At 39.9% G+C, this 26318-nt stretch overlaps 1 protein-coding gene across 1 annotated transcript in view; it reads left to right on the forward strand.

Moving 5' to 3' along the window:
- Positions 1–26318, forward strand: part of LOC100241448 (disease resistance protein RPV1) — a 52488-nt gene that overhangs the window by 12694 nt on the left and 13476 nt on the right.

The following is a 26318-nucleotide window of genomic DNA, read 5'->3' on the forward strand; positions in this document are numbered from 1 at the left end:
TTTATGATTATCATTCACTTTTTATTGGTTATCTTCCTCTTTATATCATTTTCCTTAACTTATTTATTTATTTATTATTTTTACCATTTTTTAATTTATTTACTTATTTATCTATTCATGCAATTATTTAACTTCAAAAATTTCATGTTTTTGCAAGGAAACTTACCATTGGAGTTTAAGGAAGGCGGGACTCTCCTTGGAAGGTTTTGGAGGGGAATTTGAAATTGGGAAGATTGCTTTTGATTGGAGGATTTAAAAAAAGAAGAGAAGAAGAAAGGAAAGAGGAGAATTTTCCTTTTTGGAAACAAATTTAGGTCTTGAGGGGTGATATATATAGGTGAGAAAAGGAAAAGAATAGGGGGATTTTTCTAGGGGGGCAGGGCACACGGAATTTTGAAAAAAAAGCAAGGGACTTCGAACGGAGATCGGGCTGTCATTTAATCATCAAGAGAGGATTTTCTCTCACTTCAAAGGTTAGTTTTCTATATAGTACTTTTATTTAGCCTAGATTTTTTTTTTTTTTTTTTTTTTGGAAATTTTAGTTTTTGATTAATTCTTTGTGTTAAAGTTTATATTATTTTCTTTTTAAATCCCCAATTAGTTTAATTCTAATCTATCTTTTAGTTTAAGTTTGTTAATGATTTTAATTCTTAAGTTTAAATAATCCTATCGAATAAAGTTTGTATTTTTAATCCCAATTAGTTTGATTTTAATTTGTTTTTTAGTTTAAATGTATTTTGTTGATCTTAATTCTTGACTTTAAATAATCATGTTAAATAAAGTTTGTGTTTTTAATCTCAATTAGTTTGATTTCAATTCGTTTTTAGTTTAAATACATTTTGCTGATCTTAATTCTTTAGTTTAAATAATCATATCGAATAAAGTTTGTATTTTTAATCCCAATTAGTTTGATTTTAATTTGTTTTTTAGTTTAAATGTATTTTGTTGATCTTAATTCTTTACTTTAAATAATCACGTTAAATAAAGTTTATGTTTTTAATCTCAATTAGTTTGATTTCAATTCGTTTTTAGTTTAAATACATTTTATTGATCTTAATTCTTAAGTTTAAATAATCATATCGAATAAAGTTTGTATTTTTAATCCCAATTAGTTTGATTTTAACTTGTTTTTTAGTTTAAATGTATTTTGTTGATTTTAATTCTTAAGTTTAAATAATTGTATTGAATAAAGTTTGTATTTTTAATCCCAATTAGTTTGATTTCAATTCATTTTTAATTTAAATGCATTAGTTGATCTTAATTCTTTGTTTTAAATAATCACGTTAAATAAAGCTTGTATTTTTAATCCCAATTAATTTGATTTCAATTCGTTTTTTAGTTTAAATATATTTTGTTGATCTTAATTCTTGACTTTTAATAATCACGTTAAATAAAGTTTGTGTTTTTAATCTCAATTAGTTTGATTTCAATTCGTTTTTAGTTTAAATACATTTTGTTGATCTTAATTCTTAAGTTTAAATAATCATATCGAATAAATTTTGTATTTTTAATCCCAATTAATTTGATTTTAATTCGTTTTTAGTTTAAATGTATTTTGTTGATTTTAATTCTTTACTTTAAATAATCACGTTAAATAAAGTTTGTGTTTTTAATCTCAATTAGTTTGATTTCAATTCGTTTTTAGTTTAAATGCATTAGTTGATCTTAATTCTTAAGTTTAAATAATTATGTTAGATAAAGTTCATGTTTTTAATCCCAAAATAGTTTATTTTTAATTTATTTGTTAGTTTAAATATGTATGTGATTTTAATTTATTAGTTTAAATAATCATGTTAGATAAAGTTTATATTTTTTTTAATTCTAAATTAGTTCAGTTTTAACCTATCTTTTAGTTTAAGTATATTTGTGATTTTAATTCATTAGTTTAAATAATCTTGTTAGATAAAGTTCATATTTGAAATTCCGATTTAGTTTAGCTTTTATTTATTTTTAATTTGGATGTGTTTGTAATTGTAATTTAGTAGTTTAATTAATCTTATTAAATAAAGTTCATGTTTTTAATTACAATTTAATTTAGTTTTAATTTGTTCTTCACTTGTATGTGTTTGTGATTTGAATACATTAGTTTAATTAATCCCGTTAGATAAAGTTTAATCTTGATTTAATTTATTTTTTTAGTCTAGAGGCATTTATGTGTTTAGTTAATCTTATGTTAATTATGGATTGTTATTCTCAATTTATGCGCTTCTTGAATCCTTGTTGCTAATTCTTGATGGATATTTCATTAGCTTATTTGATCTAAATATTAATAATTTATTGCTTTGATAGTTTCCTTTTTGTTCAAAGGCCATTGGAAAATCATGAAGATTGGCCTCTACCATCACCATTATCATTTTTGTTAATTACTAAAAAAATTTTACTTTGAGGTTTCATTTTTGTTTTGTTGGGTATTTTATTTCTTATATTTTATTTTTTCCAAATTAATTCCTTTTATTTTAAAATAAAATACTTTTCTCAAAAAAATCATTTTAAAAATCTATTTCAAAAACTCATTTAGAGTCCTCAGGATCAAAATCTTTTTTTTTATTATTTAAAAATAATATGCAACCATATCTTGTTCGGTTTGCATCCTTCTCGGTTTTCAACAAAAATTTTGGTTTTGAACAAAAACACGAATCAAAGCTTGTGGTCCCAAATAATGGGATAATTCTGGGCTAAATTTGTGTATATTAATTTGGGGAATTGGTGAAACCCCTACATAAGAAAATCTTTTCAAAAATTATTTTTGTTGCCATCTTTGTCACTTGTTGAAATTATGTCTATTTTTTTTAAGAATTGTATACATGATGAGTGTGATAATTAATGTTTTCATATGCTTTGATAATTTTTGTTATGCTAATTAGATAACAAGCATGCTAGGGTTTCTTTATTTTATTATTATCTAATCCCTCATGTCTTATGGAAGCGCATTGTAAGTTATCTATGCTATCCAGGTATGCCCCCTAATGACCTACTTTCTAAATTTCGTAAACAATCATGTCACTGTGAAGTATGCATATGTTTGATAATCCTTAGGTGTTTAGATGTATGCTTGATTCACTATGATTAAATACATGTTGTGTGTTATACTTCTATATTAACTCTGATGTTTTATGATAGCGCTTGAAGAGCGGTTCAGGTACGCACCCTAACTCTCAGTTTTTGTGATTTGATCTTGTTTAGCATGCAAATCTTTTGAAATCACCTAGTCTACCTAGGTCCATAATTAACCGATTAATTGCCATATTCCCCTTAACTTAATTAGTAGAGACCTTTTTAGGGCTTAGAAGGGTGCTACCTCTTAGAGGTACCTTCCCAATAAGTAACCTGATCCCCGGACCAAGACTTGGGTTTTCAAAGACACGCTTTTCCAAAAATTATGGAGTCATTTTTTTTAGGGTTTTATTTCTTGTTTTATTTTCCCTTCAAAAATAAAAATAAAATAAGTGGCGACTCCAACTTTTTTTTTTCAAAAATCAATTTTTCACAAAATAATAAAAAGCGAGTCTCACCGATCGAGTGGGGGCGCACGTGAAAAATGCGGGTCCACAAATTGGCGACTTCGCTGGGGATTTTGAGGATCAAGCTTGAACACTAGTTAGGAAAATGTGGCGTTTAATTGGTCGATTAGTGGGTACCTCTTTTTTTAGGCAAGGTGATTCGATTTGCTTGCTTGTTTGGTTTGCTATCTTAACATGTTTGATTGCCTTGGATGATCACTTAACTGTTTGCTCACTTTAGCATGATTCACTCTCACATATGTTAGATAGGACTTTGTTTGTTTGATATTTATCTGCTCAGCATGACTGTTTGTTGTGTTTGCCTTGGATGATCACTTGATTGTTTTGCTCACTTTAGCATGATTCACTCTCACATATGCTAGATAGGACTTTGATTGTTTGATATTTATCTGCTTCACATGACTGCTTGTTGCATGACAACCCTTGCTCTTGCATGTTCGTATGATTGCTTGTCTTCATTCACTATCTCACTTTAGACCTTAGGTTTTTCGGATGCACCCACATCCTTCATTGTGCACTTTAGATTATCCTTGAGTGTTGAGAGATGGGAGAGCCTTCACCATTAAGAAACCCCCTGGGAACGCGAGGAAGTGCATGTGTGGAGGTGATGACCACCTTGCATGGAAGCACCCCGTCTTCTTGGAGGCGTGCAGAGGGTTGCGTACCGCCGGAGGGTACGATCGCTTCTGCTAGGGATCCTTTGACCCGCTCATTTTATCTTATAGAGCCACCTTAACCTTGTAGGTTAGCCTAGACCCAATTAAGATTTCATTCCTACACGTGGGTGCATCTGTGGACCTTCAGAGCTGCCTTGGTCACAATTGGAATTGGTTATCCCTTCCTTAGTCTCCTTTTGGTGTAATCAGAAGAGGGTATCAGATTGAGTATATTTGGGCTTTGCTTCTACGCCTTTGATTCATACAGAGTCACCTTCGAGTTACACCTTATTCAGTGTTTCCATATTTGTAGGAGGGTTTACCGTGACCGATCTGGATTCACCTTTGTGGATTAGAGTTGGAGGTAGATTGAGCAGAGTATCAGACCAGTCAGATCAGAGATCAGATCAGAGGGATATGGACTCACAGGTAGTTACCGTTGACCAGTTTGCCGCAGCCATGGCTTCTATCCAGGAGGCTATAGCTAACCTTGGTCAGAGGATAGATGGACAGCAGACCCAGCAGGTCCCAGTTCAGGAGAGTACCCAGTTCGATACCATAGTACCGCCACCACCTCTGCCTAGTCAGTCAGTACCACAGGTTATACCTTTCACTCTGCATAGTCAGATCGAGGTTGCCCCGCCTCCTATCACATCGCCTATCCCGGCTTCAGAGGACCCACATGCTCGTATGGATAAACTTGAGCAGAAGTTGAGACAGATGAGGACTTCAGAGGGAGCTATTACTTGGGAGGATTTTGATGGAGCACCAGTGGCCAGTCTACCGGCCAAATTTAGGATGCCTGAGATTGAGAGATACACAGGCATAGGATGCCCTCGCATCCATTTGAGACTTTATAGTACTGTTATGAGGGCCCATGGACTGGATGATGCCCAGATGGTTATGCTCTTTCCTATGTCATTGAGTGGTGCTGCACAGCGTTGGTTCGCTTCATTGGAGGTATCACGCCGTAGGACTTGGGATGACTTAGCCCAGGAGTTTTTGAGACAGTTTGCATTTAACACTGTCATTGATGTTTCGAGGAGAGAGTTGGAGGCTTTGAGACAGAGGCCGGAGGAGTCAGTCACTTCATTTATCTCCCGCTGGAGGGAGAAGATTTCACAGATTATAGACCGTCCTTCAGATAGAGATCATATTAGCATGATCATGAGGAGCTTGCAGCCTAGATTTGCTAGACACTTGATGGGATTTCCCCATACGGATTTTGGATCTTTGGTACAGGCTTTGTACGGTATAGAGGAGGGCATTGCTAGAGGATTATGGTCTGAGTCTTCCCCTACTGATTCTAAGGGGAAGAGGCCTTCAGGAGGACAGAGATCAGGAGATGTTGGTGCTATCAGTTTAGCAGGGATGAGACCTTCTAGACACTATCAGACAGTTGGGCAGACTCCTGGGTACTACTATCCACCTTCACCTCATGCGCATTACAGACCACCCGCTCCTTCCAGACCCATGACTCCTACCTATCTACATCCAGTCTCACAACCTATTTTCGCTGCACACGTCGTAGAGAGGCCTCCTGCCCCATATATTCGACCCCGAGCTCCACAGACCACTACTTATGTGCAGAGGCCACCACGTCAGTTTGCTCAGTTGGGTATGCCTTTGAGTCGAGCTTTTCAGAAGCTCACAGAGGGTGGATTACTGATTCCATTAGCATCCAGGCCTTTACCCCAACCCATACCACCTCGCTTCAGGATGGACTTACATTGTTCCTACCATCAGGGACCAGGGCATGACACGGACCATTGCACTGCTTTGAGACATGCTATTCAGGACTTGATAGACCAGGGTTTGGTCAACTTGGGGCAGCCAAGTGTGACTACGAACCCTCTTCCTGCTCATTCTACACACGCAGTGCATCCATCTTTAGGAGATATTCGTCACATGGACCTTATAGAGGATGACAGTATACACATGTTGAGTTGGGATGATGGATTACTTGAGCCGATTGTTCTGCATGACAGCTATGAGATTGATGGGGTTTCATTGGTCCCTCAGGCTCCTGCACCATTCAGTTTGATCCCGGACGAGGCACTATTCCAATTGACTCATCCTACACCCTTAGTTATCGGATGTCAGGATACTTTTGTCCCATTCACTTTATGGCCAGAGGATGATGATTCAGCAGGAAGAGAGATACAGATTGTGACTCGCAGTGGGAGGATAGCTCAGCCACCACCACCAGCAGTTAGACCATTTGAGGGTACAACCTCTCATGAGGAGGTTAGGAGAGAGGATGATGAGGTTTTGAGGCAGCTACAGAGCACTCAGGCTCGCATTTCCATCTGGAGTTTATTAGCATCATCCAGTACTCATAGAGATGCTTTGATTCGAGCCTTGAGTCAGATCAGAGTAGAGACTACCACCACTCCAGAGGGATTGATTCATATGATGACGGCTGGCAGGGCCACTTGCATTGTATTTTCAGATGATGACTTGCCACCTGATGGTTTAGACCACATGCGCCCTCTATATATCACAGTTGGATGTTTAGGCCGTAGAGTCTCGTCAGTCCTACTGGACAACGGCTCAGCCCTGAATGTTTGCCCTTTAGCCACTGCTATAGCCCTTGGTTTCGCACCTTCAGATTTTGGTCCTTCTACTCAGACAGTCAGAGCGTATGATAGCACCAAGAGGGAGGTTATGGGTACCTTGATGATCGATTTGCAGATTGGTCCAGCCACATTTTCCACTTTGTTCCAGGTTTTGAGGATTCCTGCATCCTTTAGCCTGCTACTAGGCCGACCATGGATTCATGTAGCTGGAGCTATTCCTTCTTCCCTTCATCAGAAGGTGAAGTTTATTCATGATGGGCAGGTCATCACAGTGCGTTCTACCAGGGATATATTTGCGTCTTCTGAGCCAGTACTTCAGATCAGTCACAGTGAGGACGACCTACTTCTGACTGGGTTTACTTTTGATGAGATACAGACTCTCGAGATTGAGGATTTTTGTAGAGACTTTGTGGCTATGTCATTTGATCAGCACAGTAGCACAGTGGTCCTTGATATGATGAGGGGTATGACCTTTCTACCTGGCATGGGGTTAGGATGACGTCAACAGGGACCGAGCGAGTTCATAGCTGCCATTGACCATGATACGACATTTGGACTTGGATTCATCCCTATTGAGGCCGATTACCGTCACATGGCGCGGCTGCGCAAGGAGAAGGTGAGAGCCCGTTTATCCCACACACCATTTGATTATCCTATTCGACCCTATAGGATGAGTTTGGCTGACTACTTTGTCAGAGGATCAGAGACTCGACCTCGTCTAGAGGAGATTGATAGTGTGGTTCATACAGATAGAGAGACCGAGCTTCATGACTCATGCCCAATTGGTGTCTCAGCTGATTTGTATTCAGCTGGTGCTCCTTGATTGAGGAAGTGATCAACAAAATTTATACCTATAACACCATACACTAGGGTAGCAAATACAAAGCTACTATAGTATAGTGGCTCTAAGGATCGTTCACTGGGAATGATTTGCAAGCAATCAAGGATACCAATTCCAAGTGAATTGGTCTTGTTTCATTTCACGGTTAGCTTAAGAAGTAAAACACAAAGTTTGATTGGTAAAGGTTTAGACTTAAACTAACTAACTTAACAGAAGTTTGGAATAATTTAGGAAGAAAAGCATTCCTTGGAGATTTAGGTTCACTGGGGTGGTTCCTCATGCAAAAGACATAGCTCCGGTCAGATGGTTCATTTCCTCGCATTAGAGATTCAACTTAGAGTCAATTCTCTAACCGGTGATGTACAGAGACTCCTTCAATTAGATTTCACTTTAATTCTCTCACTGATGCAACTTGCAATGGTTCATGCCTCTCACGAGCACTTACCATTCAAGGTGATCTTTAACCTTGGATTCCCTTCACAAACTCGCAAGAGATAACTAATGGATGTCTCCTAAGAGTCCAAAAGCTTACCAAGTGTTGGTAATTCCAGAAAATCCTACCTTGAAGTCACCTACCAAAGGCTCGCAAGGGGTAAACTAGTGCATTTCCACGGTTGGAAATCACTTGCCTTACCAAGTGTTGGCCCAGGTGACTCCAAAGTGTTTTAAGTTAACTAAAAACATTGAAATCACTAAAGGATTTCACTTCCTCTTCATTTCTAGCTAAAACCACAGAGCTTTGCATTTTTGCACTTGGAACCTTCCCCGGCAACCTTAGCTCCAAGGAATTGGAGGTTTAGTTACTCATTCTCTGGGGAAAACTCCTCAGAGAATTCATAACTTAGAAATAAAATGAAAATACAAAGTGAGAAGGTGAGGCAATAGAAGGAAAAGACTTTACTTGCTTACCAAAATGGTTACAGAAGGAACTCCTCTCTGAGAACAGGCTCCCGAGAGGTATATATATCAAAGCAATATAAAACTAATTGTTACACTGATATTTGGTCTTTTTACTAACTTTAAAACTAAGGAATCATGTAATTGGTGGTTTACAAGGAGTATTTTGGGATTTAGACAACAAAAATCTAATGGAAAATATCTCCCAATGTCGGTAGCAAGCTTCGGGAGGCTTCAGGAGCCATTTCGCAGGAGAAAAGTGGTGCCTGCGAAATTTCGCAGACACCCAATAGGGCTGCGAAATTATTTCGCAAGACCGAGCTATCTTCACCAGGCTGCAAAGTTGGCTTCCATCTTGAAGTTTCCAGCTTCCCTCTCGCGGCATGGTTCGTGCATCGTCAGAAGAAGAAACACCTTACTGTACAAAAGTGTTGCAAAATTCTCGCAACAAAAGGCTGATTCCGCAGCACTTTAGAGTGACTGGCTTGTAATGGCTGCAACTTCTTCGTTTCAACTCCAAATTGCACACCGTTTGAAGCATTGGATTGTTGACTTCCTGAGCTTTGAAATGGTATATAGCATGCATCATTTGGACTTCAGAAAGTGCTCCAAAAGTGGCTGCTACGACTGTCATCAAGAATAAGCTTCATGACTGATCCTCTTTGCTTTTTCTCCTTGCAATCCGGATTCACTCTTGGCAATTGAATTCTAAGCTTTGCCCAAGATTCCTCATAGCTCTCCTCATTCTTGACTTGCTTTGGTGATCAAAATACTAACAAAAACACCAAAACTTACACAAAGTGATCAAAATTGCTTTAAAGGATCCTTAACATGCCAATTGAGTTAAAAGGCCTAAACTACTACTCAAAAGTGGTAAAAAGGATTAATTAAAGGCTATCAAATAGCACTTTTTGAGTAGTAATCACTCCCCCCAACCGACATATTGCTAGTCCCTTAGCAATATAGGAGAGAAAAATGAAAATAAATAGCTAATTATACTAAAATTTACAACATCATGCTAAAGGAAAATAATTCTCAAGTGGCATGATGATCTAATTCTCACATGAATCATTAAAGAAATACAAACCCAAATCTCAACAAGAGTCATAACAAACTATGTTAAGCACTGTCAATCAAGGGAGTGCATTATGCAAACTGAAGTTTTAAAATCATTTCAACTTTCAAAGAACTAAACTTCAATCTTCCACAAAAATCTATGTGTATTGGTTCCTTAGGTTCCGAGAATAATATGCTACTAATCTCACCCCCCAACCTATCTCTTTTCAACACTTTAGCAAACTGACCAAAATCAATAAGAAAAGAACACACTTTCATCTTTTTTTTTTTTTTTTTTTTTTTTTTTCAAGGTAGCTTTATGGGGTACTCTTTCTGACTTGTCCATGTAATGGGGGTCCATCGATGACTCCCAACCAATTAAGGTTTAGGGCACCAAGTTTTAAGGATCTTTCAACCACTAACTCCTCGGATTTTTCCCCGGACTTTTAAGAATGAGATTCTAATACCCAAGCATCTACCATATGCTAACTCTACCTATTCACCCTTGTAACGAGCATTGAGGTCGGTGACTCCCAACCAATTAAGGCTTAGGGCACCAGGCTTTAAAGGCTTTCACCATATGCCCCTCAGACCTTGCTCGGGTTTCAAGGCAAGCAAACAAATTTCTTTATTTCAAAGGCTCATTGGCCTTTTGCAGAGTGTTTCAATTTTTATTAAATGAGGTCAAATATACCAAGTCTCAAAATTATCCTAAGTCAAGAGGGAAATAGCTTTTCATCTTATAATCGGAAACTAATGTGCACAGTGTGTGGATAGCTTAAAGTGGAAGAACTTAATTCAATTTCAGTAGAAGTTTCAACAATTGAACCACTTTAGTAAGCATAATCCATACTCTAAGTCAAGTGAAAAACAACAGTTCAATTTCTCTTGGTTTAATTTGAAAATTTTTCCTCAAAATTCATGGAGAATAGAGTAACACTAATAAAAAGTAAAAACTACAACTAATTAACCAATATAATTAAAATACCAAAAAGGTTTAGAATACTTCCTTCCTCATACCCCCCAACCGAATTGAGCATTGTCCTCAATGTGATTTGAGTGACTGTAATAAAAGGGAGGAAGTTGTATCTCCATGCTGATATCAAATTCGAATATTGATTGGGGAAAACCACATGTTTCAAAAAGAATAGAATATGTGAGAAAAGGAAATAATAATAACTTAATGCTAACTTTTAACAAGAAATAGTCAACTTGTATTACTTTGAGTTCATTTAATTACAATGCTAAAAACAAGTAACACAAGGAATCCCATATATAGTACCAAAATACTGGGATTTCATTTCAACTAAAACAAAACAAACATGCATAAAAACATAAACAGAAAATATATATAATGTCTGATGAGTGGGGTGATGGTGCTAAGCAGAAGGATCTGCCTTCTCAGTAGGTGGATCAGCTGGTGCTTCTGGCTCTGGAGCTTGAGACTCTGAAGGCTGAGAGTGTGGCTCTGGTGGAGTCTCAGTGGAGGGCTCTACAGCTTGTGGCAGGTCGAAATGGACTTGAAGCTGCCTTAGGATGGCAGCTTGTTGAGCCTGAGAGGCTAACATCTGCTCCTGGCATGCTTTGATGGCTGCCAACTCCTGAGCAAGATTGCTCTGGGTAGCTGTAAGAGTCTCCAATGCACGACACAGCTCTCGATATTCGGATATAGGGATGGCCATCCTCGGCTCAGCTGATGTGGATGGCTGTGATGGAGCAGGTGCAGGTGCAGGTGCAGCTGGTGGAGCTCGAGGGATGGCAGGAGTAGCAAGTGTGATATCCTCTGGTCTGTGCCTTGGGGAGGCTCTCCTTGCTGCTAGCTGAGGCTGCCCAGGCTGATCAATTTTGTAGGCCGTCATATTATTCCATTTATCAAGGGTAAATGGCTCACGGCAAATTCTCTTTCTTTCCTGCTGAGGCTCAGAGGGGTATCCGAGATGCTCCAAAACTTGGCATAGCAGCCTTGGGAAGAGGAGTGGAATGCAATCTGCTCTTTGAAGCTTCTTCTTGTAAACCTTCTCCTCAAAGTAGAGAAGGGCTGCCATGATCAGATGATGAGGCCCAAAGAAGAATCCTTCTGGCATTTTGTACAGGGCTTCCAGGAGAATTCCCCTTCTTTGGGTCCAATGCTGTAGGGGATAGATATTATGCCTCAAAAAGGCATCAATCAAAAACATCACTGGAGGTAGCTCCCCCCTCAACAGGTGTGACCGATTTGCAGCTCCTCTAGACAAGGTGCTAACCATCTCTAGCTCAGCTGGATTTACCCAAGCCTTAAAATTGTCAAATTGGGTTGGCTCAAAAGGAATTTGCAGAGCTTCAGCAATATGTCTTGCTCCCAAAATACCATGTCTACCATCAATAATAAAATGAATCAAGGTTGGATTTCTTACTTCTTTGGTTGTCATGGTCTGGTAGAAATCAGTGACTACCCGGGGATAGAAAAAATCCCTTGGAGCTAGCAGATGCTCCATATGATACTTCCTCAGCAGCTGGAAGGATTGGGCAAGCTCTGGCCTCACTCTAAATGTTGCTAAATCGAAGCACAATTCAGAATGGAATGCCCGAGTTCGACAATCCAAGTTTCCTTCGATTGGGGGCTGGGGCAGCATTGGCCTTCGGATCACTTCTTCCAGAGGTGCTTCAGCTGCAATTTGGGGCTCTGGAATTGGCGCTTGAGACTCCTGAGCTTTTTCTTGGGGTGCCGGAGATGGTACCGGCGATGGAATTGGAGTTGCTTCTGGTGAGGGAACCGGTGACGGCATTGGAATTTGTACCGGTGAAGGATTTGGTGAAGATACCGGAGATTGAACCGGTGTTGGCTTTGGGGATTTCTCAGGGGATTGCTCAGTCAAATTGATTGGTTCAGAGCTCTCAACCCTGGCTTTCTTCTTCAACGGTCGACCGCCTGACCTGGTTAAATATCGCCTTGCCGGCGGCTTTGGTGGCGCCGGCTTCACTGGAGAAGGTTGTGGTCTCGACGGCGAAGGCTTTGGAGCAGGTTCTGGAACAGAGCCTGGACTTGGCTCCTTTCGCAGACTCCTTTTACGGTTCGAAGGGGATGAAGACTTTGCCCCTCGCGTTCGTGCCATTTTGGGCTATCGATCTTTGGCCGGCGCTGCTAAACGGAGAAGATGACCGGAGAAGCGAACGGCGTGGCTTGGCGAAGAAGATGAAGGGGCCGCGAGAATGGTGCTCTGATTTTTGAAACCCTTTTCGCAACACTTTTGACCGGTATAAATAGGAAAAACGGAAGCCCAGGGGTCAGTTTAAGTTTCGCAACAAAACGCCAATTTCGCAGCAACTTGCCATTTTCGCAGCAACTTCGCAGTGAGTTTCGCAGCTGCGAAATCGATGTCACTGTGCTGCGAAGTGGCACTCGTGTGCCAAAACCACTTTCGCAATTGCGAAATGCCCTGCGGAATGGGACTTTTGGTGCGAAATCACGCTTTTCCATTTCGCAATGAGTTTCGCAGCTGCGAAATGGATGCTACTGTTCTGCGAAGTGGCACTCGTGTGCCAAAACCACTTTCGCAATTGCGAAATACACTCGCAGGGACTTCTACAGTGCTGCGGAATGGTTTGGCAACAAAAATCACATTTCGCAGAAGTTTCCTTCACTCTGCGAAATTTCGCAGAGCTCTGTTTTTCCCCTGTTTTTGCTCTGTTTCTGTTTTGTTTCGGCTCCAATTTCGACCCGATTTTTTTCTTTTCAATTTCCTTGAAATTTCTTCCACCTGGGATCATATAAAACGATTAAAACACACCTAAAAACATGATTTAAGATAAAAAAACTAAGATCAAAAGTATGGAAACAACTTGAAAATTTACAAAATTTACAAAAAATTTGGACTGTGGTAAAACCACGTCCAGCAAACCCATTTCACTTAGGCTTTTTGAGGTTCAAGGAGGTTGATTGCCTCCTTTTCTGATTTGAACGACTCCATGAATGGCTTAAGATGATATCCATTGACTCGAAAACTATCCTTGCCATTGGAATTCAATAAGTCCACCACTCCATTGGAATATACTCGGTGAATAACAAATGGACCAATCCACTTTGACTTGAGCTTCCCAGGAAAGATATGGAGTCTTGTGTCATACATCAAAACTTTTTGCCCTTCTTGAAATTCCTTGTTGGAGATGAGTTGGTCATGCCACTTCTTCATCCTCTGTTTTGCAACTTTGGAATTGATATAAGCATTATTTCTTAATTCCTCCATCTCATTAAGGTCTAGAAATCTCTTTTCTCCGGCCTTGATCAAATCCATATTCAGCTTCTTTATTGCCCACCAAGCTTTGTATTCAACTTCCACAGGGAGATGGCATGCTTTACCATAGACAAGACGATAGGGAGACATCCCTAGAATAGTCTTATAAGCTGTTCTATATGCCCACAGTGAATCATGAAGCCTAATAGACCAATCTTTTCTGTTGGAATTCACCACTTTCATCAAAATGTTCTTTATTTCTCTGTTAGCTAGCTCAACTTGCCCGGAAGTCTGAGGATGATAAGGTGTGGCCACCTTATGCTTCACTCCATACTTGGATAACAGAGCTTCAAAAGGTTTGTTACAAAAATGAGCACCTCCATCACTGATTATGGCCTTGGGCACCCCAAATCTTGAGAAAATGTTCTCTTTAAGAAACTTGAGAACCACCCTATGATCATTTTGCTTACAGGGGATTGCCTCAACCCATTTAGAAACATAATCTACCCCTACCAAGATGTAAGAATTACCAAAAGACATTGGGAAAGGTCCCATGAAGTCAATGCCCCATACATCAAATATCTCTACTATCAGAATGGGGTTCATAGGCATTTGATTTCTTTTTGTTAGCTTTCCAAGCCTTTGGCATCTATCACAACTCCTACACATGATATGGGCATCTTTAAAAAGAGAGGGCCAAGTAAACCCTGACTGTAATACCTTCATGGCTGTTTTCTGAGAGGCAAAGTGACCTCCACATGCATTCTCATGACAATGAGATAGAATCCCTTGCTGCTCATCTTCAGGGACACACTTTCTAATAATCTGATCTGCACAATACTTAAAGAGAAAGGGCTCTTCCCAATAATAAGAATGAATTTTGGCGAAGAAGTGCTTCCTGTCCTGTGCATTCCACTCACTTGGAATTTCTCCAGTTACTAAATAATTAGCAATATGAGCATACCAAGGAGTTTTCACTAGGAACATGAGTGATTCTTCAGGAAAATCATCATTGATAGGCAAGGGATGGGAATTATGTGCTATAACTAACCTTGACAAGTGGTCAGCTACTACATTCTCCACTCCTTTCTTATCTTTGATTTGAAGATCGAATTCTTGTAACAATAGAATCCATCTAATCAACCTTGCTTTTGCATCTTGCTTTGTCAATAAATACTTCAAGGCTGAATGGTTAGTAAACACAATGATGAAAGACCCCACTAAATAAGCTCGAAATTTGTCCAAAGCAAATACCACAACTAACAATTCTTTCTCTGTAGTTGTGTAGTTCCTTTGAGCTTCATTTAGTGTTTTACTTGCATAGTAAATCACATAAGGCTTCCCATCTTCTCTTTGGCCAAGCACAGCTCCTATAGCAAAGTCACTGACATCACACATCAATTCAAAAGGTAACTGCCAGTTAGGGGCTCTTACTATTGGAGTTGTTGTTAAAAATTTCTTCAGTTGATCAAAGCTATGCTGACACCTTTCATCCCATATAAACTTAGCATCCTTAGCTAACAGCTCACAAAGAGGTTTTGAAAGACTTGAAAAACCTTTTATAAACCTCCTATAGAACCCTGCATGGCCAAGGAACTGCCTTACTCCTTTCACAGTTGTTGGAGATGGTAATTTGGCAATAAGCTCCACCTTTGCTTTATCAACTTCAATGCCTCTTTCAGAGATGATATGGCCAAGGACAATTCCTTGACGTACCATAAAATGGCATTTTTCCCAATTCAGCACCAAATCTTTTTCAATGCATCTTTGAAGAACTGCTTCCAAATTAACCAAGCACTCCTCATATGTACCTCCATATACGGTGATGTCATCCATGAAAACCTCCATAATTCTCTCCACCATATCACTGAAAATACTCAACATACATCTTTGAAATGTAGCAGGTGCATTGCATAAACCAAAAGGCATTCTTCTATAAGCAAATGTTCCAAATGGACATGTAAAAGTGGTTTTTTCCTGATCTGCCAAATCAATTTCAATCTGAAAATACCCTGAATACCCATCCAAGAAACAATAGAATGGATGTCCAAAGACTCTCTCCAGCACTTGGTCAATAAATGGCAATGGAAAATGATCTTTCCTGGTGACAGCATTCAGCTTTCTATAATCAATACACACCCTCCAACCTGAAGTGAGGCGTGTAGTAATTTCTTCCCCTTTTTCATTTTGAACCACTGTGATCCCTGACTTCTTTGGTACCACTTGAATAGGACTCACCCAAGGGCTATCAGATATAGGGTAAATGATTCCTGCTTGAAGTAGCTTCAGCACCTCAGCTCGCACCACCTCTTGTAGATGAGGATTCAACCTTCTTTGAAATTGACGAATTGGCTTTGCTTCCTCCTCCATATATATATGATGAGTACAAACTAAAGGACTAATGCCTTTCAAATCAGATATTTGCCATCCTATTGCTTTCTTACACCTCCTGAGAACTTCCATTAAACCATCCTCTTGATGACTGGTCAGAGATGAAGATATTACAACAGGACATTGATTATTTGCTTCAAGGTATGTATATTTCAGCTCCACAGGTAAAGGCTTCAAATTGAGTTTTGGAATTTCTTTTTCAACAGCTGCCTCCTCTTCTTCATTGAACAAAGGTAGAATTCCTTCTATCTTTCTCCAACTTTGTAGAGTAGCAAGCCCACTAGGAGATTCAGAAAAACCTTCCTCAATATCCTCAAGACTTTCATTCAACTTGTCTTGCATATGTTGATTGCAGTGCTCCTCCACCAAAGTATCAATTATACATAGCTCTTCTGGACCTTCTTCTTCTTCAGGAGTGATTTGCTTTTTAGACATATAGAAAATATTGAGATCCAGGGTCATATTACCAAAAGTGAGTTGCATCAGCCCATTTCTACAGTTGATGATTGCATTTGAAGTTGCAAGAAATGGCCTTCCAAGGATGATAGGAACTAAATTAGCTTCCTTTACAGTAGGATCTGTATCAAGAACAACAAAATCTACCGGATAGTAGAAATTATCTACTTGAACTAATACATCCTCAATTACTTCTCTTGGAATTTTCACTGATCTATCTGCCAAAGATAAAGTGATTGCTGTTGGCTTTAACTCTCCAAGTCCCAGTTGCTTGTAGACTGAGTATGGAAGCAAATTCACACTTGCTCCCAAGTCTAGCAAGGCTTTCTCCACTACCTTTCCTCCAATCATGACTGAAATGGTAGGACTTCCAGGGTCTTTGTACTTCAAAGGGGACTTACACTGTAAGATTGCACTTACTTGCTCAGTCAAGAAGGCTTTCTTGTTTACAGTCAACCCTCTTTTGATAGTACACAAGTCCTTTAGGAATTTTGCATACGTTGGAACTTGTTTGATCATATCCAGCAGTGGAATATTAACTTTCACTTGTCTCAATACTTCAAGGATTTCAGCTGCATTTCTAACCCCCTTTTTCCCCTGTAATGCTTGAGGAAAAGGTGGAAAAGTTGATTTCTTCAGCTTTTCTTCCTTCAGAAGCTCCTTCTTTTCTTCATTGATCTCACTCTCTTTATCTTCCATTTCCTTCCCTTTCTTTATCTCTTCTTCTTTCTCAACATGTGGCTTGGGTGTTGGCTGCTCAATTTTCTTACCACTCCTTAGAGTGATCAAAGCTTTCACTTCTTTCACCTGTGATGATTCTCCCTCATGGCTTTCCACTTCATGGACACCTTTGGGATTTTGATGAGGTTGAGAAGGAAATCTTCCTTTTTCTTGCAGTGTATTCAAATTTGTAAGCCTTGAAATTGAATATTGGATGTTATCAAACTTTTGGTTCATATCATTTTGCATTCCATCCATTCTTTTGTTCAACACACTCTCCATTCTATCCATTCTTTGATCCACTCTGTCCATTCTTTGATCAACTCGAGCATTGGTGGCTTCTTGCTTTCCCACAAAATCTCCCACTACCTTGCTGAGATTAGCTATTATTTGTTCAATACTTGAAGATTGCTGAGATGGTGGATCCGGCTGTTGGTATTGAGTTGCTCTGGCCTTCCATGAGAAATTTGGATGATTCCTCCAACTTGAATTGTAGGTATTTCCATATGGTGCATTGTTATTGGGCCTGAATTGTCCAACAACATTTGCTTGATCTCTATACATTTCCCTTTCAGCTGAAATTGCAGGGCACTCCTCTACCAAATGTTCAAACGATTGACAATTGGGACACAACTTCACTTGCACTGGTGCTTCAGCAACAGCTTGCACTTCATGCATTCTTTTCAGCTCCAGCTCCTTCAATCTTCTTGTCATAGCTGCCAACTTTGCTTTCATGTCATCATCTTCTTTTAAATTATACATCCCAGCCTTTGCATTGTAAGCATTCAACTGAGACTTCATCTTTCCCACTTCTCCTTTAGTTGGTTCATCCCATCCCCTTGAAACATCAGCTACATAGCTCAAGAAATCCATAGCTTCCTCTGGATTTTTGCTCATGAAATCTCCTCCACACATTGTCTCGAGGAGTTGCTTCATTGAGGATGACATACCATCATAGAAATAACTCACCAATAGCCAAGTATCAAAGCCATGGTGAGGACAAGCATTTATAGCTTCCATGTATCTTTCCCAACACTCATAGAATTTCTCATTCTCTTTAGCTGAAAAATTTGAAATTTGCCTTTTCAAGCCATTTGTTCTATGAGTAGGAAACAATTTCTTAAGGAACTCAGCTTGTAAATCAGTCCAAGAGCGGATACTCCTTGGCCTTAAAGAATTAAGCCAAATTTTGGCCTTATCCTTTAAAGTAAAAGGAAATAACTTAAGCCTTATCAAGTCAATTGAAGCTCCTCCCTCTTGGAATGTATTACAAACATCTTCAAATTCCTTGATGTGTGCATACGGATTCTCACTTTCCATCCCATGGAAAGTTGGTAGAAGTGGAACAAGGTATGGTCTGATCACTAGCTGCTCTGTAGGGGGCACTATACATGATGGTGCACTCATACGAGGTGGATGCATACGGTCCCTCATTGATCTGAATTCATTGAGATTGTCTTGACGACCTTGGTGACTATGCTGATCTTCAGGTGCAGCCTCCATGATATTCAAGATTACTTCAAATTCTCCTTTCTGAGGTGTATCACACTTAACAAGCCTACCTCTAATGTCTCGTATCCACTTGGGCATACACAACTAGTATTCAGCTGCAACTAAAATGAAAATAGAGGACAACAAGAACAGAGGACTACAATAGCAAAATTAAACTAGACTAAAATTTAAAAAGATAAACTTAGATTGTAAAATAAACAAAGAAAGAATGAAAATTAGTAAAGTGAAAGAAACTTTACCAACTTGTGATGAAAATCACAAGTACTCAAAAATGGTATCACAATGAACTTGACACTCATTCCCCGGCAACGGCGCCATTTGACTCATGCCCAATTGGTGTCTCAGCTGATTTGTATTCAGCTGGTGCTCCTTGATTGAGGAAGTGATCAACAAAATTTATACCTATAACACCATACACTAGGGTAGCAAATACAAAGCTACTATAGTATAGTGGCTCTAAGGATCGTTCACTGGGAATGATTTGCAAGCAATCAAGGATACCAATTCCAAGTGAATTGGTCTTGTTTCATTTCACGGTTAGCTTAAGAAGTAAAACACAAAGTTTGATTGGTAAAGGTTTAGACTTAAACTAACTAACTTAACAGAAGTTTGGAATAATTTAGGAAGAAAAGCATTCCTTGGAGATTTAGGTTCACTGGGGTGGTTCCTCATGCAAAAGACATAGCTCCGGTCAGATGGTTCATTTCCTCGCATTAGAGATTCAACTTAGAGTCAATTCTCTAACCGGTGATGTACAGAGACTCCTTCAATTAGATTTCACTTTAATTCTCTCACTGATGCAACTTGCAATGGTTCATGCCTCTCACGAGCACTTACCATTCAAGGTGATCTTTAACCTTGGATTCCCTTCACAAACTCGCAAGAGATAACTAATGGATGTCTCCTAAGAGTCCAAAAGCTTACCAAGTGTTGGTAATTCCAGAAAATCCTACCTTGAAGTCACCTACCAAAGGCTCGCAAGGGGTAAACTAGTGCATTTCCACGGTTGGAAATCACTTGCCTTACCAAGTGTTGGCCCAGGTGACTCCAAAGTGTTTTAAGTTAACTAAAAACATTGAAATCACTAAAGGATTTCACTTCCTCTTCATTTCTAGCTAAAACCACAGAGCTTTGCATTTTTGCACTTGGAACCTTCCCCGGCAACCTTAGCTCCAAGGAATTGGAGGTTTAGTTACTCATTCTCTGGGGAAAACTCCTCAGAGAATTCATAACTTAGAAATAAAATGAAAATACAAAGTGAGAAGGTGAGGCAATAGAAGGAAAAGACTTTACTTGCTTACCAAAATGGTTACAGAAGGAACTCCTCTCTGAGAACAGGCTCCCGAGAGGTATATATATCAAAGCAATATAAAACTAATTGTTACACTGATATTTGGTCTTTTTACTAACTTTAAAACTAAGGAATCATGTAATTGGTGGTTTACAAGGAGTATTTTGGGATTTAGACAACAAAAATCTAATGGAAAATATCTCCCAATGTCGGTAGCAAGCTTCGGGAGGCTTCAGGAGCCATTTCGCAGGAGAAAAGTGGTGCCTGCGAAATTTCGCAGACACCCAATAGGGCTGCGAAATTATTTCGCAAGACCGAGCTATCTTCACCAGGCTGCAAAGTTGGCTTCCATCTTGAAGTTTCCAGCTTCCCTCTCGCGGCATGGTTCGTGCATCGTCAGAAGAAGAAACACCTTACTGTACAAAAGTGTTGCAAAATTCTCGCAACAAAAGGCTGATTCCGCAGCACTTTAGAGTGACTGGCTTGTAATGGCTGCAACTTCTTCGTTTCAACTCCAAATTGCACACCGTTTGAAGCATTGGATTGTTGACTTCCTGAGCTTTGAAATGGTATATAGCATGCATCATTTGGACTTCAGAAAGTGCTCCAAAAGTGGCTGCTACGACTGTCATCAAGAATAAGCTTCATGACTGATCCTCTTTGCTTTTTCTCCTTGCAATCCGGATTCACTCTTGGCAATTGAATTCTAAGCTTTGCCCAAGATTCCTCATAGCTCTCCTCATTCTTGACTTGCTTTGGTGATCAAAATACTAACAAAAACACCAAAACTTACACAAAGTGATCAAAATTGCTTTAAAGGATCCTTAACATGCCAATTGAGTTAAAAGGCCTAAACTACTACTCAAAAGTGGTAAAAAGGATTAATTAAAGGCTATCAAATAGCACTTTTTGAGTAGTAATCACTTCAGCATCTATTTCACCAGCTACAGTTGAGTGATGGGGCTCCCGACACTTCTTTCCCTGTGGCGATTACTCCTACGTCTCCAGATCGAGCTAGCATGTTGTCTCTATGCTTTCCAGAGGAGATCATGAGTGATGGGATGATTCTTGATCCTATTGAGGTGATTGATGGAGTTGTTCCCCATGATGAGTACCGTGATGAGATGGACATGATGACCGTGAGCCAGATTGCCGGCATTGTTCAGCTTCAGCCTGTTTCAGCATTTGATATGTTTGGGGTATCTACCATTGAGGTTTTTGAGGGGACTCAGACTCTTCCTGTTCCAGAGCTTCCAGAGGATGATAGTAGTTTGTTTGAGGGCATTGTTAGCCCAGTTGAGGGAGCGTCCGACCTTGTGGACCCACCTCTTTCTTTTGATGTTTTATCGGGATTTGTCTCCCGCTCTGACGATGTTTCTGTTGCTTCATTTATGGATTTGAGCATTTTTGAGTATTCGCCTGTCTTTTGTGATAGTATCTCTACGTCTGCACCCCACTCACCCATTACACAGATATTTGATATAGATGATGAGATTGCACAGCCCAATTCGGATAGGGACTCTTTTGATCATGACTCTGGTCCCATAGATGAGAGAGTTTCACCTGCTGCAGGGGGCGTTGAGACTGTTGATTTTGGCACAGAGGATCAGCCTAGAGAGCTGAAGATTGGTTCACCCCTATCTACAGATGAGAGAGATAGACTCATCCATTTACTCAGGACATACTTGGATGTCTTTGCATGGTCTTATGAGGACATGCCAGGTCTTGATCCCTCTATAGTCCAGCACCATTTACCTACCCTACCACATGCTAGACCAGTTAAGAAAAAATTGAGATGGTTGCATCCACGTTGGAGTCTACAGGTAAAAGAGAAGATTCAGAAACAACTCAGTGTTGGGTTCATATCAGTAGTTGAGTATCCAGAGTGGTTGGCTAATGTCGTCCCTGTTCCTAAAAAGGATGGCAAAGTTAGGGTTTGTGTTGACTTCAGAGATCTCAATAAAGCCAGCCCTAAAGATGACTTTCCCCTTCCACACATTGATTTGTTGGTTGATGGCACCGCAGGCCATTCGATGTTGTCTTTCATGGATGGGTTTTCAGGGTATAATCAGATTTTGATGGCTCCAGAGGATATGGAGAAGACAACCTTTATTACTGAGTGGGGTACCTACTGTTATAGAGTTATGCCATTTGGGTTGAAGAACGCAGGAGCCACTTATCAGAGAGCCGCTACCACTTTGTTTCATGACATGATGCATAGGGATGTCGAGGTTTACGTGGATGATATGATTTTGAAATCCCGAGGTAGAGCAGATCACCTAAATGCTTTAGAGAGATTCTTTGAGAGGATCCGGAAGTTTAGATTGAGGTTGAATCCCAAGAAGTGTACCTTTGGAGTGACTTCTGGGAAGTTATTGGGACATATAGTCAGTGAGCGGGGCATAGAGGTCGACCCAGATAAAATCAAAGCCATACTTGACATGCCTGCACCAAAGACTGAGAAAGAGATTAGAGGTTTTCTGGGCAGATTACAGTACATTAGTCGGTTCATAGCCAGATTGACAGACATATGTGAGCCTATCTTTCGTCTTTTGAGGAAGAACCAGCCAACAGTTTGGAATGATGACTGTCAGTTTGCATTTGAGAAGATCAAGGAGTATTTGCTTTCTCCTCCTGTTTTAGTGCCTCCTACGCCAGGACGTCCACTTCTTCTATATTTGTCAGTTTCAGACATGGCATTGGGATGTATGTTAGCTCAGATTGATGACTTAGGAAAGGAGCGAGCTATTTACTACCTAAGTAAGAGGATGTTGGAGTATGAGATGAAATATGTTATGATTGAGCGCCTATGCTTAGCACTAGTTTGGGCTACCAGGAGATTGAGGCATTACATGACGGAGTACTCAGTACATTTGATATCCCGCTTGGACCCGTTGAGATACTTGTTTGATAGACCTGCATTGACTGGTAGATTGATGAGATGGCTTGTACTTTTGACAAAGTTCGATATTCAGTATGTTTCTCAGAAGTCTATTAAGGGAAGTATTGTTGCCGATCACTTAGCCTCACTACCGACATCTGAGGACAGACCAGTTGATGATGATTTTCCAGATGAGGAGTTTGTTGCTATGACCAGCTTATCGGGATGGTGCATGTACTTCGATGGTGCAGCCAATCAGTCAGGGTATGGGATTGGTGTTCTATTGGTATCCCCTCAGGACGATCACATTCCGAGGTCCGCTCGTTTGACATTCTCTGATCGACATCCTGCCACGAATAACATAGTTGAGTATGAGGCTTGTATCCTTGGTTTAGAGACTGCATTGGAGCTTAACATTAGACAGATGGAGGTGTTTGGTGACTCCAATCTGGTACTCAGGCAGATTTAGGGGGATTGGAAGACTAGGGACGTGAAGCTTAGGCCATATCATGCTTATTTAGAGTTGTTGGTTGCGAGATTTGACGATTTGAGATATGTTCATCTGCCTAGAGCGCAGAACCGATTTGCTGACGCCTTAGCTACTTTAGCTTCCTCCGTGGACATTCCGATTGATGTAGTCATACGTCCATTACTGATTGAGTCCAGGTCTGCACCCGCCTATTGTTGTCTGATTGGAGAGACAGAGGTCCAGGATGACCTACCTTGGTATCATGACATTTATCAGTTCCTTAGATCTAGCACATACCCTGAGGTAGCCACTACCAAGGATCGGAGAGCACTGAGGCATTTGGCTACTAGATTTGTGATTTCCGGAGATACCTTGTACAGACGATCAGCTGATGGTATGCTTCTGTTGTGTTTAGATCGAGCCTCTGCAGATCGAGTGATGAGAGAGGTTCATTCAGGAGTTTGTGGTCCGCATATGGGAGGACACATGCTAGCTCGTAAGATTATGAGGACGGGTTACTTCTGGTTGACTATGGAGACAGATTGTTGTCAGTTTGTCCAGAAATGCCCAGAGTGTCAGATTCATGGTGATCTCATACATGCACCACCATCAGAGTTACACGCCTTGACTTCGCCATGGCCATTTTCAGTATGGGGTATTGATATTATTGGGAAAGTTTCACCAAAATCTTCCAGTGGTCATGAGTTCATCCTAGTTGCCATAGACTATTTCACCAAGTGGGTGGAAGCCGCATCATATGCGAGGTTGACATCTGCTAGGGTTGCCAGTTTTATCAGATCACACATCATTTGCCGCTATGGGGTTCCTCATGAGTTGATTTTCGACAGAGGGGCGCACTTCCGAGCTGAGGTAGACACTTTGTTGCAGGAGTATGACATCCGACATCATAGATCTTCAGCATATAGGCCACAGACCAATGGGGCAGTAGAGGCTGCAAACAAGAATATTAAGAGGATTTTGAGGAAGATGGTTGAGACCTCTCGAGATTGGTCAGAAAAGCTTCCTTTTGCATTGTGGGCATACCGCACCTCTTTTCGCACTTCTACAGGAGCTACGCCTTACTCCCTAGTGTATGGTATGGAGGCTGTTTTGCCAGTCGAGACAGAGATGGGCTCATTGAGAGTAGCCCTTGAGCAGCAGATTTCTGAGACAGAGTGGGCTCAGGCTCGATTTGATCAGCTTAACCTTTTAGATGAGAGGAGATTGAGAGCAATAGATCATGTTCAGGCCTATCAGAGAAAGATGGCTCGTGCCTTCAAGAAACGAGTCAAGCCTAGACCATTGCAAAAAGGGGACTTAGTTTTGAGGATTCTCAGAGGTTTGATTGGAGACCCTAGAGGAAAGTTTAGACCTAGTTGGAGTGGGCCTTATGTTATCCGGGAGTTGACTCCAAAAGGGGCTGCATGGTTGACAGACTTAGATGGAAACCAATTTTCAGAGCCTACCAATGTGGATCAGCTGAAGAAGTATTATGTTTGAGACTGTGGTCGTAGGATGGGTGGCCACCATTTCGGTTAGCCTCATACTTTATCACCTCTATATATTAGACCGTTGCTAGCCCATTGAGCTTCGCATGGTATGTTATAGCCTTATTTCTTTCTTATAGCTTTGATTACCATTTCTATACCCGGGTTGGGGCCCTTTGATGTATATGTATGCTTTGCTAGGAAAGTCTCATGAGCTTTAGACTTATAGGTCTATCTTCTCATTTTGTTACCATCCTCTTATCACCCTATTTGTTCTATTTTATTATCACCACATATTCATTCTCTTTCTTGTCCCTATCATTATTTGCTTCATCTTATCTATTCTCTTCCTTGGGTTGATGATTCTTCACGTCTTAGTGCAAGGAGGGCTGTCATATCACTCTATTCATTCCATCATTTGACATTGATTCGGAGATTTTAGTTTGAGAGGTTATCTCAGGGGTTGGGGTTCATGTATCCATCAGTGGTCAGAGAGAGTTTGTTCATTCCTTATATTTTTCCATTGGAGTTTGATTTATTGATGATCAGAGCATGCGCAAAAAAAAAAAAAAAAAAAAAAAAAAAAGAAAAGAAAAGCGCAAGGATATGCTCATGTATGGTATCTCATTCCATTGGGTATTTATGCCACCTTTTGAGGTTCATTTATTGGGTATATTTGTCATTATGGGTTTTTGTGAGTTTTTATGAGTTTTTTCAGTCCTTGAGCCACTCCTGTTATGCATTTGGAGTGTCGAGGGTTCATATGAGAGTTCTATGAGATCCTATGCTTCTTGGATCATGATTGATATATTTTAGGTATGAGAGATGAGTGACCTTTTTACTAGGGTCTCCGGATCATTGTCTTATACCCACCATTCCATCATTGGTGATATGACTTTCCTTTATTGTACTAACATGGGTTGATCATCACTCATTCCACTTTCCCATTGTTTTCTTTTGTATCCCATTACCTCTTTCCAGATCTTTGTTCCACCTTTTATTCATTCCTTACATATTGATACCTATTACTGATTTGATACCTTCTTGACATCATTCACATATTTCATTGATGGCTTGACCATTCATCATTTCTCTCATTTCGTTATCGACATTCCCTTTGGTTACTTCTAAGTCCATGACTCATGAGATTTTTCTATGCATTACATCTTGTGCACGAGGGTACGGGTTTGATCATTGGGTATTTGAGCCTAGTTTCCCTTCATTTCTTTCACCCTATCACCTTGACCTATGTTACGTCCCGTGTCTTAAGACCACCCTGAGGCCATGAGATCAGACATTATCTTTGACAGTCTTCACTTGGACAGACTTTTGTAGATTGGTTGAAGTATG

The sequence above is a fragment of the Vitis vinifera genome, chromosome 18, assembly GCF_030704535.1.
Source record: "Vitis vinifera cultivar Pinot Noir 40024 chromosome 18, ASM3070453v1".
Lineage (NCBI taxonomy): Eukaryota > Viridiplantae > Streptophyta > Magnoliopsida > Vitales > Vitaceae > Vitis > Vitis vinifera.